Source organism: Acipenser ruthenus, chromosome 18, assembly GCF_902713425.1.
Source record: "Acipenser ruthenus chromosome 18, fAciRut3.2 maternal haplotype, whole genome shotgun sequence".
Classification (NCBI taxonomy): domain Eukaryota; kingdom Metazoa; phylum Chordata; class Actinopteri; order Acipenseriformes; family Acipenseridae; genus Acipenser; species Acipenser ruthenus.
Window position 1 is genome coordinate 14,307,739 of NC_081206.1, and position 20,639 is coordinate 14,328,377.

General features: G+C 43.0%; 1 protein-coding gene across 1 annotated transcript in view; it reads left to right on the forward strand.

Annotated features, from left to right (window-relative positions):
- Window positions 1-20,639, forward strand: part of LOC117419055 (transmembrane protein 121) — a 65,455-nt gene that overhangs the window by 41,469 nt on the left and 3,347 nt on the right. The gene's annotated exons all lie outside the window — the stretch shown is intronic.

Here is a 20,639-nt window from a genome sequence, read left to right on the forward strand (position 1 = left end):
GGGAATCCACGGCTCACCACGCATCAGCCAGTAGGGCGCCTGTGGTTCTGCAGTGGAGCCGCCAGATCTGTGTTGTCCTCAGACACTATAGGTCTGGTGGCATTGCTGTGGATCTAAAAAGCCAATACAGCTGAAGAAAGCGGGACCTATACCGGCACCGCGTCTGAAGAGAGTGTATGATACTGCAGGTTTTGGAGGCAGCGAGTCAAGTACATCTGCTGCTGCTGAAGATAACACTGGTAGTGAAAACTCAAAATGGAGTATTATTTCAAAAAAACAAATCTAAAGTAAAGGGGTTAATGAGTTCAGGTGTGACAGGTGAGGGGGGAGAGTTGGTAAGGGAGTCGGCTCGGGACTCTGAGTCGCTCCCTTTGCATAGCAGCTCGGAGTCTCAAACTAGTGATGCAGAAAAGCCGTGCTCTGGACCTGGGGTGCATAGCGATGCTGTGACAGCTCAGATTCAAGGGACGGAGGCAAAGTCTCTCCCGAGAGCTGCAGTTTCTAGTCAGTCGGAAAGGAAAGCTTGTGTTAGTACTGGGGCTTCCCCTGGGGATGAGGCAGCAATCAAGGTAGTGGACTCAATGCCTGATAAGGTAGCGGCAGCTGGGAAAGAGAACGCTGAAGAGGGGTCGGTAATGTGGGAAGATGTTGAGGAAGAGGAGTTGTCAGACTCGATGATGATGGATGAGACTTTAACAAGCCCTCAAGGTAGGAGCAAAGTTTACACTGTCGAGCAGATTGTTTCTTTCTTGAATAAAACGAAAGGAGTTAGGGGTGTTGTACAGAAGGAATATTTTCCTAATGATCAGTTGTTTATTTATTCCGCTAAAATAGCGATGAGGAAAGCCACATTAAATGAGCTCCATCAGAAACAAAGATATAGGCTAAAGAAACTGGTCTCCGAAAGGACAAAATGGATTAATGAGGAGAAGAAAAAAAACAAAATCGTTTTTTAAATGGCTGCACGGGGTTTCATAGGTTTTTTTCTTCTCTGTTTGTGTCTGGTTTTTATTCAACTCTTTAATATGGAGAAGTTTCAAGTAGCGACTCTTAACATGAACGGGGGTAGAAGCAGCTCCTGATTTGTCAAATAAAGGTAAAGCACAGTATTTTATACTAGTTATATATTGTAGCAGGGGCCCTGCTATTATAAAAATGTTTGTTTTGTAGCAGGGACAGGGTGAAAAGCCTTCCTGCCAATCTAATTGTTTTGGTTTAATTGTATTGTTTAATTGTATTATTATTTGCTAATTGTTTTATTGTTTTGGCAGTTGGCTCGTTGTTGTAAATTAGAGCCAACTGACAATATTTAAAGAGAGAAGTCTGTCTGCTAGCTAAAGGCTGCTGCTGTGTGGAGAGCCAGACTGTGTCATTTGTATTGCAAAAAGGTACTTTGTGACCCTCCTTTTGTTGTGAGTGTTTTGTTCTGCTGTCAGGTAAACGGCTCAGCCGTCCTGTGAGTCAGCCAGGGACCTTTTCATGTGTAGTAAGTGCTCAGAAGAGCTAGGTGTTTATTTTGGGTTTTGATTTATTTTGTACCATTAAAAGTGTGCAATAAAGTGCTGAAAATCAAGTTCTGTTTCTGGGTCACGTTTTTTTATAGGGGCATGAACCCAACAATAAGGCCAATCTTGTCACTATATATATATATATATATATATATATATATATATATATATACACTGTATGTATTGCAATAGTTAGGTGTTCCTGATCTTAATTTGGAGGCTTTAGGACCCTGGGGGTTTAGGGAACATGTACTCCATCTTGGTGAGGGTATCTGCAAATGGCAGCCATGTTAATTAAAATGGTGTAATTGGTTAATTGTAATTATATGATTTGTTAATTGTTTTGGCAGTTGGCATGACCATTGTAAATTAGAGCCAGCTGCCCACACTTGTTACTGTGGGGCTTATAAGCCTCACAGTTTGTTAATTCAGGGCTGCTGCTGAGTTGGAGGAAGCAGAAAGCTGTGCGCTCTGCTTCCAACCAGTCACGTAAAGTAAGTACTGTGTGTACTGTGTTTCTCTGTAACAACTGTGTGTTGTAGTTTTGTATCGGTAAGCAGCTTAGCTGCCCGATGGTCAGTCAGGGACTGTACTCTGTTTAGTTAGTATTCCTTTGAGGAGTTAGGCTTTTGTTTGTTTTGTTTGGGGTTTTATGAATAAATATACAGGCCCTGTCCTGTTTAAATAACATCTGTGGTCCAGTAAATGTTTCTTTTACATACAAGAAGGTCCCAAATTGTAACAAGGCACCCCCACTTTATCACAGTATACATATATATATATATATATATATATATATATATATATCACAGACCGTTATTTCTGTGTGTCTGCATGGTTGTATCCCCCAGCCAGCTGTGACCCAATTTAATTCAGACTGAAATACTTTTTTTTTCAGACTCTGTTCTTTTACTGTTAACTTACTGTTAATATTTTTTTCAAGGTAGTGTTGGTGGTTCAGGATTGCATTTACACACAAAACCTCATACATGCTGTATATTTAGTAACAGTAATATTGGTTTGGTTGAGGGGGTGCTCATGGGTTGTATGGTTTGGGGGTTGCGGTTGATGGCTCCCACGAGGGACACAAAACAGTCAGACAAGCTCAATAAAACACTGCTAGAGGCGAAAGTGGATTAAGTTGGTATTTAATTTACAGGCTCTAAGTATTGAGTTTTTTGTTTCTCTGATTGCAGTGCTAAGATCCTAGTACCCTTTTTGATACAGCTCCTGTAAGACCTTCCTTCTATTTATTATGATGATAAGGAAGATTTGTTTCTGTGTTAGTCGTGGGTAGATTGATGTTGGAAAATAAACATATTGTGTCTATTTTAATGATGTAAACAGCGGTGTGTCTTTGTACTGCCACGCTATATTAATCCATTAAGACACTGTTGTAATGCAGTGCGCTATACAACCTCATCATAATCACCCTTGGATTGAGGTTGACTTTCTAAACAGCAATTTTAAAAGCAGCCTGTACCATAAACAAAGTACTACTGAAAGTAAGTAGCCATTAGTGTCTTGCATGCTGTCAGTGTCACTCTTGTTTTAGGCCGGAGGGCTGCTGTGTGGGATGCTTTATCTTTATTTTTTACTTTCCCTAACCTATTTAAATGACTATCCACAGGAGAAACCAGCCTCCCACTGAGTACTCCTTGCATGCAAGCACATTCAACCACAATCCTCTGTTGAGGCTGCACCCTGCCATTTCCAAGCCACCTGTGCTGACCACAGAGGAACTTCTGTCATTAAAACCTGAACTCGCTGACCTGCTGGATCAAATAGAAAGCGGATGAATCAGTGATACAGGGAGATTCAGAGAATACTGAAAGACAGATTGAACACGATACATTACATCTTTATTTTCACAGCCTTTGAACCCCCGCACACGCACACGCACACACTTTGCTGACTCACAGTAATAGAAGAAAGCGAAGGAGAAGGAGGAATGTGAGTGATTACTAAATCAGAGAGACACCTGCTGAACTGTCAACAGGTTCTCCTCAGGTACTGCTTTCAGCGCACAACTGCTCTGAAAGATAACTCCTCTAACATGTCCATCCTAATAATGTTTCATACATTGCAATCTCTTGCATCACTTGAGATCTTTACATTGTATCTAATTGTGATGTAGATGTCATACATTTTAAGACAAGTTATGATGTGTGTGTATGTACAGTATGTGAGGGCAGCACATTAAGATGATAGATTAAGCTGATACAACATGTTTGTTCACATTGTAGTTAGACTGCAGTTTAATTGTAGTCCAGATACACCACAGCTATAGTGCCCTGCTCTGCTGTCATTTATACACATTTATTGCAGGTTAAATGCACTTACTTATTATATCTTTTTATGTCAAGAATGCCTCCAGGCAACATCCCTTGGCAGTAAAGATGATTCGTATTGATGCTGCTGTGTTATGTTATGAATATAGCAGGAAGTTCACAAATAACAGTTTAAACCAAGCTTCTTTCTCATTAATAATAATAGCAACAAAGGGGCCTAAAAGTACAAACATAATGTATTAAGAAATAAACTACTACCCTTCAGACCCAGGTCACATCAGTTTATTTAATGTGCAACTCTCATAAATATGTACAGACGTTACATTTTGTACTTTGTGTGTATAAATGTCTTGTGTGCAGGTGGAATAATAATAATATTTTGCATAATGTTGTAAAAACCACGGTTTTTCGTGACTGAATCCTCCTATATCTGATTTATCCGATGCTGAATGTAGCCCTTAAATCCATTCAGAACATTTCTTATATCCATAAGAAAGCTTAAACTGCAAAGTTCATTATTTTAATTGCTGCCTGAAGGAGTAAAAATATATATTATTATTACTGAACTCTTGTCTTTTGGGTATTTCAGTTTGCAATTACTTTATCATACATGAAAATAAAGATAGAATAAAAGTAAAAAGTTATTTTGGGCCAACTTTTATTATAACAATGCTGGACCCCTTCCTGTTTTCATTTTAATCTTAATTTATTTATGTTAGCATATTTCAGAAATATAAAACATTATCATAAAGCAACATTTATCATATATTTTCTTCTTCATTCACTACAAAAAAGCTTGCAGATGACATTCGTAAGCTCCTGTTTCTCAATTTTAGTAAATGTACACAAGGTATACTTTGGGCTGAGCCCAACCCTGAATTTGTTGTAAGGTTTGTCCTGAGTTTCTATATGGTTATCCAAAAATTGAGTTAACGTCTGGTATAACTGTTTACTTGACTTTTGATATCAGAATTATTTTTCAGATAAATGTTTTCAAAAATTGCAACTATATACTGTCCTTCTCAAGAACTGTGTGTATGTGGCCAGTGCACTGACATGTATTTGTCTACTGCACACATGCTCCTTCTTATTAATGTAGTTAATGTTTGCGTTTCCATGGAATGCGCTTCTGTTCAGTATTTAAGTCCATTTGATCTTCCTGTTTAGCAGATGCTCTGCTGTTGAGATGCTCCGTGTGCCCTTCATACTCACCGGTGCAGCCTTGCTTAACCCTTTTCATTGCTCATTTGATTCTGATTATGCTTTAGATTATTTTTAAGTAAACTGACTGTTTTAATGTATTTCACCTTCACCATTCAGCTGGCATAGAACCACTCTCCTTCACAAACACCTGTGTGAGCTTTTCAAAGTCTGATGATCACAGGATCACACGGTGTGTATGCTCTGCAGATTGTGCCTGATTTATCATCGCTGGCTTCTTCCCAAGGATTGTGACCTGAAGAGCGCTGCAATTGAATAACGGCAAACCCTTTGAGAATGTGATTCGATTTGAATGGGTTTACAATGCCATGCGTGCACAGTGCTTTCACTGATGATACAAATCCTTTGAGAATGTGATTCGATTTGAATGGGTTTACAATGCCATGCGTGCACAGTGCTTTCACTGATGATACAACACCTTTGAGAATGTGATTCAATTTGAATGGGTTTACAATGCCATGCGTGTACAGTGCATTCACTGATGATACAAACCCTTTGAGAATGTGATTCGATTTGAATGGGTTCACAATGCCATGCGTGTACAGTGCATTCACTGATGATACAAACCCTTTGAGAATGTGATTCGATTTGAATGGGTTCACAATGCCATGCATGCACAGTGCTTTCACTGATGATACAAACCCTTTGAGAATGTGATTCGATTTGAATGGGTTCACAATGCCATGCGTGTACAGTGCATTCACTGATGATACAAACCCTTTGAGAATGTGATTCGATTTGAATGGGTTCACAATGCCATGCATGCACAGTGCTTTCACTGATGATACAACACCTTTGAGAATGTGATTCGATTTGAATGGGTTCACAATGCCATGCATGCACAGTGCTTTCACTGATGATACAAACCCTTTGAGAATGTGATTCGATTTGAATGGGTTCACAATGCCATGCGTGTACAGTGCATTCACTGATGATACAAACCCTTTGAGAATGTGATTCGATTTGAATGGGTTCACAATGCCATGCGTGTACAGTGCATTCACTGATGATACAAACCCTTTGAGAATGTGATTCGATTTGAATGGGTTCACAATGCCATGCGTGTACAGTGCATTCACTGATGATACAAACCCTTTGAGAATGTGATTCGATTTGAATGGGTTCACAATGCCATGCGTGTACAGTGCATTCATTGATGATACAAACCCTTTGAGAATGTGATTCGATTTGAATGGGTTCACAATGCCATGCGTGTACAGTGCATTCACTGATGATACAAACCCTTTGAGAATGTGATTCGATTTGAATGGGTTCACAATGCCATGCGTGTACAGTGCATTCACTGATGATACAACACCTTTGAGAATGTGATTCAATTTGAATGGGTTTACAATGCCATGCGTGTACAGTGCATTCACTGATGATACAACACGTTTGAGAATGTGATACTTTATATACATCTCAACATGGCCTCCTGTGTAGCAATATGTGCTAGTGTTCTCCTGTGAAGAGGGGACACAGAGTGCAGGAGCACACGAATAGTGAGAACAGTGACAGAGCAGTCTGGGATAAGAGAACTGTACAAAATAAAGAGTACTCGTTCAATTTGAAGTTGAGAGTTTGTGAACTTAGTATGCAAGGAAACATTGCAAGCTTCAAACATCCTGAAACATGGCTTAACTTGGACTTGGCAAAGGGATCAATGCTATCTTTCTTTGAAGTAAATGACTGATTGTAGATATCAATAAATTACACCAGATAAATCACATAGCTTAAAGAACAAGTTTTCTCAACTGTTTTACACCAGAGGACATGCTACTATTAAAAACAAAAAGTGAAAAATCACCCTTTCAATTTTCAAAATGGAATATAAACCACCAATTGTGCTAGAAAGGACTTTAATTTAAATAGCATTAGTTTGTCTGATTGTGAAACAATTGACACTGTGGAGTACAAATGTGAAGGTTGCCTCCCAATAGCAATTCTTTATCCTAACCTAGTCAGCTTCTGAATCGAGTGTTATAGGAGCTCCGCTCACAAGACGAGTCCTAGAGGGTGTAATAACACCCTGGCTTCTGAATCGAATGTTATAGGAGCTCCGCTCACAAGACGAGTCCCAGAGGGTGTAATAACACCCTGGCTTCTGAATTGAGTGTTATAGGAGCTCCGCTCAAAAGACGAGTCCCAGAGGCTGTAATAACACCCTGGCTTCTGAATTGAGTGTTATAGGAGCTCCGCTCAAAAGACGAGTCCCAGAGGCTGTAATAACACCCTGGCTTCTGAATCGAGTGTTATAGGAGCTCTGCTCACAAAACGAGTCCCAGAGGCTGTAATAACACCAAACTTTTCCAAACTTCACTTAAACTGCAAGTTTCCAATAAAAGTTGGATAAGTTGTAAAATTACATTTAAGTATGTGACCATACCCCTAACTAATATTAATTTGTAGGTGGACAAACACTTTCTTGAGGTTTTATGTTGTTGCAATGTATCATGAGGTTGGTATCTTACACAGAAGTGAATGCAGTATTTAAACAGAGGATAGAGCAGAACGTGTTTCCTTAAGTATTTCTTAAGGCGACAAATGCATGTTATTTAACACAAAACAAGTGATGACATGCAAACAGTTAAAAAAAGCTGACTGAAAATGGATCCCTGAAAGTCACACAAGTTTTCCCATGTATATAACTTTTAATAAATAAACATGCCATCTAGAACATTTACACTGAAGGTCTTTCCTTTGGAATTTGATTTTTAAGTTTTGAATGATCACTTTTATACATTTTGAAGGACAGATAGTGTGTACTGTGTGAACAGTGAGTGATGCTGAAGTGAACACCATTGTTATAAATGTAGAATTGGGAGAATGCTGATGCACTAATAACAACATCGAGCTGTTTGCAGTTCTGTTGTGGTGGAAGAATCCCCCAGTGTTAAGCTCCTGTGGTGTTAAACAGTCTGAATAAAGCAGGTATAAAGCAATGGGCAGGATTGCCTCCTCTTGCTCGTAAACAGACTGTCATTGCATACCAACAGTTTACAGTCTGTCACAAAGACGGCCGGAGTGGGTGGCGTCAGACCAGAAACAGGAACACAATAAACAGAGAGATGTGGTTTGGTATAAGCTGGGCGCGTGATCGCGCTCAGCATTTAATAAACAGAAAATAAAAGGTTTGAAACACAAAAACACGGGACACGGCACTTGTAGCCAAAATAAAAAGACAGACAAAACGGACTAACACTAAACAAACGGTGCACGGATAGACAAACAAACACGGTGAGAACAAACTTATCTTTACGATCTTTTATATTTACTTTACTCCTCTCTCTCTCTCACCCGTTCTCCTCTTCCGAACACCCAACCCCCACTGAGTGAAAATGTGCATCTATATATACTGTTGTGCTGGGATTCAATTACTAATTAATTATTCACTTGAATCCCAGCACGTGAATTAATTCTGTGCAACCCCGTGCTCACATATTACATTTAACCAGCACGTGAAGTGATTTGTGCTCTCCTCGTGCCTAAATACAAATCTACACTTTAAATACACGTGAAACACAGACCCGTTTATATCCCGTGTACCAATCTATACACCAACATTTACACACGCAACATACACAAATGCACACAGGGACGGGGCACATTGCCACATATACCCCCCCTTGTGCGCAGCACACATGGCCTCAACGGCCACCTCCCCCCTTAAAAATCCAGCAGTCCAGGACAAAGTCTCGGGCTGGGAAGGGAGGCTTCCAGGGGCCCACAGGTGGCAATGTTGCCAGTAGCCAGGCTGCTACTGGCCATGCTGTCAGCAGACGTGCCGACAGCTCCCAGACTGACTCCTTCAGCAGGGGCAGTCCTGGCAGCGGAAAGGCTGCTTGGGGGATGGTCTCCTGACCTCCCCTCTTCTTCGTAGCCGGCAGCTCCCTCTTCCGGGGCTCCGGCCACAGTCTCTTCTGCAGCACAAGTGCTGCAGTGGGAGCAGGTCTCCGGACCTCCCCCACGATCTCCGGCAGCGAAACTGCTGCAGTGGGAGCAGGTCTCCGGACCTCCCCCACGATCTCCGGCAGCGAAACTGCTGCAGTGGGAGCAGGTCTCCGGACCTCCCCCACGATCTCCGGCAGCGAAACTGCTGCTGGGGTTGGTGGTCTCCAGACCTCCTCCCCCTTCTTCGTGGCCGACAGCTCCCCTTTCTGGGGCTCCGGCCACCGTACTCCCCGTGGTGGAAGTACGGGAAGCAGAGACAGCTCCTGCTGTTCTGCTTCTGGCGGTGGTGGAGGCAGAGGCAGCTCCTGCTCCTCTGCTCCTGGAAGTGGCAGAGGCAGCTCCTGCTCCTCTGCTCCTTCCGGTGGTGGTGGCGGAGGCAGAGGCAGCTCCTGCTCCTCTGCTCCTTGCGGTGGTGGTGGCGGAGGCAGAGGCAGCTCCTGCTCCTCTGCTCCTGGAGGTGGTGGAGGCAGAGGCAGCTCCTCTGCTCCTGGCGGTGGTGGAGGCAGAGGCAGCTCCAGCTCCTCTGCTCCTGGTGGAGGTGGAACCAGCAGGTATTCACCCTCTGCTGGTGGAGGTGGGAGGGGCAAGCAGTCCTCCCACTGTGGTGGAGGTGGAACCAGCAGGCATTCACCCTCTGCTGGTGGAGGTGGGACCAGCAGGTATTCACCCTCTGCTGGCAGCTTGGGTCCTAGGGCTGTGGAAGCCCCGTCTTCCCTCTCTTCGGGCTGTGGACGCACCGACTCCTCCCTTTTGGGCTGTGGACGCCCCGACTCCTCCCTGTTGGGCTGTGGACGCACCGACTCCTCCCCGTTGGGCTGTGGACGCACCGACTCCTCCCCGTTGGGCTGTGGACGCACCGACTCCTCCCTTTTGGGCTGTGGACGTTCGGGCTCCTCCCACTCAGGCGTAGGACGTTCGGGCTCCTCCCACTCAGACGTAGGACGTTCGGGCTCCTCCCACTCAGGCGTAGGACGTTCGGGCTCCTCCCACTCAGGCGTAGGACATTCGGGCTCCTCCCGCTTGGGCTGTGGACACTCAAGCTCCTCCCGTTTGGGCTGTGGAGGCAAAACCAGCAGGAATTCTTCCTCTGCTGGTGGAGACGGGGACAGCAGGCATTCTTCCTCTGCTGGTGGGACTGCTACCTGGGCTGCTGTTCCACTTATAATTGCCTCCAGGTAGCTGAGGACCAAACCCACACCTTCCTCCCAGGTGCTTACAGTCTGCTCCCTTGCATAAGCCTCCCATCGCTCTCTGTCCATAAACTGCAGGAACTGGACGACTACTGGTATAGACTGGGCCTCCAGCCCAGCATTTTCCAGCATCCAGTCCCGCACTTTGATGGCGTCTTCTGCCATTTTTTTTTTTTTTTATTATTATTTTTTTTTTTTAAATCCAAAACTGCGGTTCCTGCTCTGGCCTGAGTCCTGGAGGCGCTGTCGATCCCACGCAGGACACCACGTGTCACAAAGACGGCCGGAGTGGGTGGCGTCAGACCAGAAACAGGAACACAATAAACAGAGAGATGTGGTTTGGTATAAGCTGGGCGCGTGATCGCGCTCAGCATTTAATAAACAGAAAATAAAAGGTTTGAAACACAAAAACACGGGACACGGCACTTGTAGCCAAAATAAAAAGACAGACAAAACGGACTAACACTAAACAAACGGTGCACGGATAGACAAACAAACACGGTGAGAACAAACTTATCTTTACGATCTTTTATATTTACTTTACTCCTCTCTCTCTCTCACCCGTTCTCCTCTTCCGAACACCCAACCCCCACTGAGTGAAAATGTGCATCTATATATACTGTTGTGCTGGGATTCAATTACTAATTAATTATTCACTTGAATCCCAGCACGTGAATTAATTCTGTGCAACCCCGTGCTCACATATTACATTTAACCAGCACGTGAAGTGATTTGTGCTCTCCTCGTGCCTAAATACAAATCTACACTTTAAATACACGTGAAACACAGACCCGTTTATATCCCGTGTACCAATCTATACACCAACATTTACACACGCAACATACACAAATGCACACAGGGACGGGGCACATTGCCACAAGTCTGATAATATCATTTGCCTAGAATTAAAAACATGTTCTACACTAATACAGTCAGCACTCACATATCCGACCCTAGGAAATTTAGACTTGAGTGATGGTTAAACGCGTGTGACGCATATCTGATTATTTCATTTTGACTTGTTCCAACTTTTGTCCGTTTTACAGGGAACACAAAAAAAGATACAATATCAAAAATACATAGCTGAAAGGACTGTGTTTTAAAATAAGTAGGCTTCCATTTAGATGTACTGTATTGGTTTTGTTGGTACAGTACTATATTTTCAACAGAAGTATTTTAATTCAGAACAATATGATTCTGAAAATATCACTTGCCAAAAGAGACGACTGTGGACACATGGAATGTCATACCTTTAAATCCAGTGCATATTGTAGCAGTGAAATTGTGTAAAAATGTAAAATTCCCCATTAATGACCCAATAGCAAAATGAAATCAAAATGTTACCCATGCACAGAACTGCATAAAATGTAAAAGGCAATGCAATTTAGCAAAAGATTAAAAAACAACAACAGTTTCCAAAATTAAAACAGTATCCAAAGTCAGTGTTCAAAACTGCAGAATATAGTGCTCGATAAGACCCTAATATCACAGTTCACTTGCAAATGAAAATGCACAAAAGCAACTAAAGATCGCAGATTTAAAGAAATGCATCACAGTATCTAAAACTGTTTAATGATTAACTGTTACATTACTGTAGCTTGTCTCTTCGCTTCGTTTTGGCTGCATTTTCGTCAGGTGAAACTGGAGGAAGCACTGTGTAACTGAACAATAAAGTACTGATTTGCCATGCAGAGAGAAAGAAAAAACTCGGGTTGTGATGGATATTGAAATAAATTGTAACATTGAAGAGATGGGCTTTGTATCAGAAAACTGAGTCGGAAAAGTGCGTTAATTTGTTACATATATATAATGGGGATTGATTTTATTCTTAATACAAAGGTGGTAAAATGTGATGGATATCTGAGTGCTGACTGTATCAGCTTTTGTGTAGGTGTTAAAATCGTGACACCCAGCAGCTTCAGAGAAACTAAAAGCTTGTGATTGTAAGCATAGATTTAATTTGCAAAAGGTTGGACAAAAAATAACTTGCCATACTAGAATGCTGGCAATGACAAGTGTGCCAGCTACTTCAGTATTTTTATGGAATAATATGTGATGTGACTGTCACTTTTAGAGCTGTTGGGGGAAATACATAGTGAAGTCATCTTTCCAGAATGCCCCACTGAGTCATGAAGATTCAGACAGTTCCATGTGAAACATAATGAACTCAGGTCTGCTATGTGCTCTCAGTCATTGCAGAGTGCTGTACAAGTCAGGGATGACATTAACATAACAAACTGAATGAATGCTTTATACCAGGAGTGCAGAGATCTGGTCTGGATTCCACCTGGTCCTTGTTCCACCTAGACTCTAAATGACCTCCTTTAGTTATTAACCAGTTCCTTATTTAATGCTCCTGTAACAGGTCAAGGAGCCCTGTACATGTGTGTTTGTTTGTTTATTTATTTTTAGAATGGGGTCTCCCCCTCCGCCCCTGTGCAATTTATTGTTTTGTATTATGATGTATTTATTTGTATTTAAATATGACAGCGTAGCCGTGTGTTTTGTTATTTTGTTTAGTAGCTCTAGGAGAGAGGAGAGGAGAGAAACGAAACGAAACAAAACTAAAAAATAATCTAGGAACAGTGAAGGTGATTTGCCCAGCCTGACCTGGATCATTTATATATTATTTTGTGTCCGTGATTATTTTTGTTTAACCTTTTTATTTTGCTCTGCGAGCACAGTCTTTTTGTTTAAATATTTTATTTTTGTTGTATTTAAACAGCGCGCAGCATCTCTTTTTGAACTGCAGTACTGCCTGGTGTCAGAGTTTTTTGGCTCCTGCTTCTGGCCTGATGTCACCACTCGTCCACCCTGTCACAGCTCCCTATAAAACCCAGAGGACATCGAGGACCACATTTAAGCACCCTTGCCACTGACCACATGTTCTTACCTGTTGAATATCATACTACTGTACGTGAGTTTTGTACAGAAATGTATGGCAGCTGTTTCTAAATTGTAGCGAGCCAGTGAGTAGTTGATGCACACACCAAAGCTCTTTCAGGTACAATGCGATTTTATTGGCAGCTAACAGCTAGCACCACCCACACACTCACTCACTCACACACAGCACATACTTCACAACCCCAACAGACAGGCATCGCACAACAGGTAATAAATTACAAACAATAAATTAACACATCTTTATAACTAGAACATAAGGGTAACACGCTGAACGCAACACGGAAATGTACGACAATTAGCTGACTGCCCGCTATAATATGTTATCCCTCTGTGTGAGGTTTGACAGAGTAATACAAGCATTCATCTAGACTAGAATGCACCTCGCAATTATAATGATCTGCCTGCATATGTTAAGTAATCACACATTTGAATATGTTCAAGGGTTACTGATTGGTGATGACATACATAATTGCACTTTATTGATCAAAAGACTATTTATAGATTGTTTCTTGTTCTTTATATTAATCCATTTTTAATTAAGTGTGGAATTTGTTTATAGGATGATAATGTTATGAAATGGAGGATGTTATAGTGTGACTATTTAATGCAGGTTAAGTGTGAATCCTTCTGCAGTTAGTTCCCTTTCAATTCGAAGACGACCACCAAGATATTATATATGGGATATGCCTCCTATTGGCAGGTATTCACTGAGCTCTTTATATCAGAGCTGCTGATAGGCCCCTTCCTGGGGTGACGTCCTCGATTCCGCCTACCGAGGGATTAAACAGACAGCCCACGGAAGCCATGTTCTCTTTTAGCATCGAACCCGTGATGGCGACCAATGCGACCTCGCTGGTTGGAGGTCATCTTCTCTTTCAGGGAACCAGGGTTACGTTACGTAACCTAACATTTTATTTGCTGATAACGAATATGAAATTGATTTTTATTCCCTAGTGTTCTGAAAAATAAAACATGCATAAGGGTTTCAAGAGGGCACACCCTTGATCCATTGATTGCTGGGATTTAATGCAGTAGGAATCCCGCTTGCTGTGTGGTGTTTATACCCTCCTTTCCTCTCACACAGCTCCCAGAGACAATCGTTAACATCATGTTTTACTGCGCATTCCCAGCTCACATGCTGACATATTAACTATTTCATGAACTTCACTGCAGTAAAAAAGAGCTCCCCATAATTTATAGCTACATTGATTTGCAGTCATGAAGGCAGTCTTTCCAGTCTTGGGATGTAGCTCTACTGGAGACATCTGACAGGGTGCAGGTGTGGGCTGAAGGAATCCCTTTCACTGGTGGACCCAGATGTTTATGGTAGAAATTGTGTGTGTGTGTGCAGGTTTATGTTGCTGATATGCTGCTAAAACCAGCATATCAACTCCTGGTATCATAACAATTAGAGATGTGCTATGTTCATACTATCTACTAAATTGCAGTGACTACCTCTGATACAAATTTGATTTTTAATTCAATAAAATATCTTAGAATGTGTAATTTGCACAGGGAAACTTCTCGATTTCCTCTTTTTAACTGTTTGAGTGCCATGCCACGTTTACATTGTTTCATTAAAGTGAAAACACTGGTGCAGTGATAACATACAGATTCGGACAGAAAGTCACAAATCTGTAGCGGAGTTTATGAGTGTTGTTAGCTCAGAAACAGCACTGTCAAACCCTTATGTTTGTACTGTACATTGTTAACAATATATTTATAGCAAGACCTCTCCTCATTGGCACTGAAAAGGTTAAAGGAAATCTCTGTTCTATTTTTGTATTATAATTTGCCCTAAATCCTCAAATTTGCTGTCTCTCAACATGTGATAAGTCCCGAATGCAAGATTACGTCAAACCTCATCTCCAGTCGCTTACTCGGGGTAAGAATCGCTCTGCATGGATTGCTCCTTGCTCCCCCCTGCATTAGAGGCAGAAAGAGATCACCCCTTCTTCCATGTAGTGTGATCAATCTCATGTTGTCTGCCTTTCATATTGAGGGTCTTGATTTCACGTGCTGGGGTCGGGTCCTTGCTCCTTGCTCCTTGCTGAAAAATACGGACGTGAGTTTGAAAGAAAACACGCACGCACACACACACACACACACACACACACACGCACACACACACTTGGCAATCGTTTCCACGAGATCTGTAGCATTGTGCTGCATTGTTCTGTTACTGTTATGAAAGCGTGCCACATTGTTTTCATGATTTTTGTAAAAATCCATACCGTGACCTGGCTTGTGTCAGCACCATGCAATTAGAGCATCTTGAATAATTTGAACAGAGGTATGTGACGTCACAGATGACGTGTAAATATGTCCATGGATTTAGTGTACCGTCCATAGTTGTAGCTTACTACAAAGATAAGAAATAAAAGAAAATATCTAAAAAGCTTTACCATCACTGAAAGAGACACTGCTTCAAGCAAACCTCTCCGTGAGTAGAAAAGAGTTTATTGTTTGTACGTATTAAATGTTAGCTTGCGAGGTTCAGGGGGCGTGGAGCTGGGGGCCTCTAATCTTCTGATCTTTTAATTCTCTAATCTCCCGTTAATTAGCATCTATTTACTATTTAAGACCTGATCACCTGCACCTTTTCTGTCTAGTGTTTCGTTTTGTAGCAAACGCTCAGACGCCGTCGTTTCGTGCTTCATCGCTAATATCTAAACTTCGTTGCCTCGCTCACTGCAGGTCGTTTCTCTGCACATCGCTGCCAAGTGTAAAGGATTGCACCACTCTCGGGTTCGTTGCCCCTTTAAAAATAGACCCAACATGACAAAATTGATTTTTTAAGCGCTGGTGCGCTATGTTTAATAAACACAAAAATAAACAAAATACAAAACAAACGCCTAGCTCTGTACGAGCATTAACTAACACACAGGAACACCCTGACTAACACGGGACAGCTACGCTGTTTCCCCGTCCTTACAAAACACACTGGTTTTATACAGCACTTACTTTTTTTTTTACTCCCGACTGCCAGGAAGCAGAGCACCCCTTTCTGCCTCCTTCTCCTCAGCAGCCCCGAGCAGACTGCTTGCTCTCCTTTTAAACTCCCAAATCACGCTCAGGTGCGGACAATCATTAATAAAACAATTAACAACCAGTGCATTCTCACATGTTTCCTCGCTCTCGCAGGGAGGTTTTAACCCCCTCCCTGCTGTCTCACCCAACCCGCTATCTTACACATCCCCCCCCTTGTCTTTACAAGACACAGGCCACGAAACGGCCACCTCCTCCCCTAAAACACAACCACCCACCCTCGAGTCCACAAATGTCCATTTTCGCCCTCTTCCACGGGCGAACTCGAGGGTGGATCGGTCCACGTCCCGGCTCAGCCAAGTAGGGACCGCGCACCAGCGACGAAGGACCCCAACGGTTTGACAGGGGCGACCAGAACGGCAACCGAGGCACTGGAGGCTGCAGCAGCGGGCAGAGGTCTGCAGCTGGGACCCAGTGCAGCGACGTCCGGTCAGCAAGGGGGAGCGAAGCAGTGACCAGGGGGAGCGTAAGCGACGTCTGGGAGTAGCGCAGCGACGTCTTAGTGTCCGGGAGGAGCGGAGCAGGGGACCAGGTGCAGAACTGTGCCCGATTCTGCCGACTCCTGGGCTCCAGGTCTAGTGACGGGAGGTCCAGGCTAACCGACAGGGTGTCCAGGAGCAAGGGGTGAGGGACCGGACGCAGCAACGCCGGACTGGACAGTAGGGGTGGTGGTCGGGGCTGTGGTGGCTGTGATGCTTTTCACCTCCTCCCTGGGCTCCGGAAGCGGCGGCTCCTCCCCTCTGGGCTCCGGCAACGGCAGCTCTTCCCCTCTAGGCTCTGGCAGCGGCAGCTCCTCCCCTCTGGGCTCTGGCAGCGGCAGCTCCTCCCCTCTGGGCTTGGGAGATTGCGGAGTTATCCATACCTGCTCCCACTTCTGGAGCAGCAGGTCTAGCTCTGTGGGCTCCGGATCAGGTAGCCCCCAGTCCTGTCTCCACTTCTTTATCTGCTCTTTCTGAGCAGCGGTGTTCCGATTGACCATTTCAATCAACTCTTTCAAATCCATTATCTTTTGGGTCGTAAGGGCGCCCACACACGCTGCCACCAAATGTAAAGGATTGCACCACTCTCGGGTTCGTTGCCCCTTTAAAAATAGACCCAACACGACAAAATGGATTTTTTAAGCGCTGGTGCGCTATGTTTAATAAACACAAAAATAAACAAAATACAAAACAAACGCCTAGCTCTGTACGAGCATTAACTAACACACAGGAACACCCTGACTAATACGGGACAGCTACGCTGTTTTCCCGTCCTTACAAAACACACTGGTTTTATACAGCACTTACTTTTTTTTTACTCCCGACTGCCAGGAAGCAGAGCACCCCTTTCTGCCTCCTTCTCCTCAGCAGCCCCGAGCAGACTGCTTGCTCTCCTTTTAAACTCCCAAATCACGCTCAGGTGCGGACAATCATTAATAAAACAATTAACAACCAGTGCATTCTCACATGTTTCCTCGCTCTCGCAGGGAGGTTTTAACCCCCTCCCTGCTGTCTCACCCAACCCGCTATCTTACACAAGATATTATCAATCATTTTCTTACCTGCTCAGGTGATCTTTCTTTTCATTCAGCTTCTCTTTTCGGCTCCAAGAGCTCCAACGTTACTCTTTCCTGTTCCATCCAGTCTCCACCTCGGCATCATACAGCCGTCCAAAGCGCAGCTTCATTACTCAACTTGTCTGCAACTTTATCAGAAAGTCTGGTCCTCCGTTAAACTTTCAAGCTCCTTCGACATGATATCGACATTCCCATTGTCTGCGATTGCCTTACTTTTAGCTCTATTTAATTCTACCACGAAGTTTTGTCTGCGGAATCTTTCTTTACTCCTCGCTTGCAATCAGACACCCCTCCCCCGCTCCAACTGAGCCAGCACAATTACCGTTCCATCAGAAGATCCTGCCCTGGACCTCCATCAGCTACGTTCAACCTTTTAAAAACGTATCCAGCCCATTCTAAACTCCATTTTCAACCAGTGGCGGCTCGTGACTTGACTGGTCACAACATTCTCCAACGACACTATTGTACTGTAACATTTCCATCGGCGCCTCACAGACTATGGTTACCACGGCAACGCCCTCATTGAGTGACTGCGGGGAGTGGTAAGTTGTCATGGTGACCAGGCAGCTTCTTCAGGCTCGGTGTGCTCTGCGCCTCAGCACTGCAATCGTCCGGCTTCCTGTTGCTGCGCTTTCACAACTGGCGGAGACGAATTCAACACGCCGAATCATGACATCTAAATACTGTGTTAACTTATTTATATTCTGACTAACTGTCCTAAACATGTCTAGAATATTTATTATTCAAATCTAAAGAATTAAGCAAATGTTGTTCTACATAGATAAGGATTTAATCGTAATAACTTCATAGATTCTACCCTGCTTCACTCAAGTCAATGGTTTAATTCCAATCATAACCTCTGCATGGCAGTATAATACCACAAGTTCTCTCTCTATTATTAAACCAGTTTGGTATCGCTGCGAAGCTCGGACACTACAGCTTTTCTATCTATTCCTGCAGTTCTTACTCTGATGGATTCCCGGGAGTTCCCCTCCTGCTTCATCCTTTGTCTATCTATATCAAATGACATTCTTCAATTTCAACTCTTACCCCCCCCCCCCCCCCTTTGAGGACATGGTCACGAAGCCACGCACTTGTCAGCTTTCTGAGATGCTCCAAATCTACTGTCACATTAACTTCCAGCTTAACACACCTGTACTGAGCTCATTCAACACACCTGTACTGTACTGAGCTCATTCAACACACCTGTACTGTACTGAGCTCGTTCAACACACCTGTACTGTACTGAGCTCGTTCAACACATCTGTACTGTACTGAGCTCGTTCAACACACCTGTACTGTACTGAGCTTGTTCAACACACCTGTACTGTACTGAGCTCATTCAACACACCTCTCCTTATCTCATTCAACACTCCTGTACTGTACTGTACTGTACTGTACTGAACTCATTCAACACACCTGTACTGAGCTCATTCAACACACCTGTACTGAGCTCATTCAACACACCTGTACTGTACTGTACTGAACTCATTCAACACACCTGTACTGAGCTCATTCAACACACCTGTACTGAGCTCATTCAACACACCTGTACTGTACTGTACTGAACTCATTCAACACACCTGTACTGAGCTCATTCAACACACCTGTACTGTACTGTACTGTACTGTACTGAACTCATTCAACACACCTGTACTGAGCTCATTCAACACACCTGTACTGTACTGTACTGAGCTCATTCAACACACCTGTACTGAGCTCATTCAATACACCTGTACTGAGCTCATTCAACACACCTGTACTGTACTGTACTGTACTTAGCTCAGATTCTAAAAGGTACCGTTTTAAAACTTAACTGCTGTTTGGCATTAGGGACTGTAACCAAAAGATACACTAATAAATCAATAAACACCAAATAAACTGTGCATAAACAAAAAAACAAGGTTTAATATCTCATTGTCAAAAGTTGGACACCAGTGAGCACAGTGCTTTATAGCTGTAGTCCTCAGGAAATGTTATTATCTAAGACTGAAAAATACATTGATAACTTTGTGGAACTCCTGGTTCAATTCACTCTGCTTCCAACACGGGAGGCTGAGGTTCAAATGTGGTCACATCATTTTGATGAAACATATCATTTCTTGGGAGAGACCAGGGACTGACTGGCAGGGGTGGTCTTTCGGATCAGTAAGGTGCAGTGGTCTCAGTGTAGCCATGGCTTTGCTAAACCTTCATATTCACTCAAATATTTACCATTTAAATGTATTGCACAGGCATTTGATGCATATAAGGCCTGAGCTTTATATCCTACCTAGCTGTGTATTGTAGAGGGATTCAGATTTAAAATGTATATTTAAGCCCCAGGTGTACTGAGAATGTGAATCACTGATGTGCTTCTCCTACTGAAGATGAGAGAGACAAGCCTGTGCTGCTATGATACTCTAGAATATAATTAGGGCTTCTGATTTTTGGTTTTAACCGATAAAACCCAATAAAACACCCCAGATACAAAAAAATGAAATCGGTGGATAGCCAATAAACACTGGAAAAACGGTGGAAATGGTTAATCAATTCACGTTGACTTTACCCTTTTCCCATTAAAAAATAAAACCTACTACAAAAATAATAATAAATACATTTCCCAGTGCTGCTGGGCAATGTCCCGCCTTCCTGACTTGCATCTATCATTGATTTGTTCTGAATACTTTAAACCCGCCCCAACTACTGAGTGACAGCACATTCCTACATTTCTATTGGAGACTCCGCTTGCGAGATTTAAAACAATATTACAATCAAGATCGAGGCTTGTTAGCGGGATTTAAAGCTGTATTATAGTTAAGATACTGAGGATTTAAAACAGAATTGTGGCGAAATGTATAAAAATGCCTACACACAAAAACCCCAGAAGAATGTGCCCATGACCATAAGGATTTCGCTGTGGAAGACAAGCATTTTTGGAAAGTAACCAAAAACACTAATTTCATAGTGTATATCAAAAACGAAAGCTTGG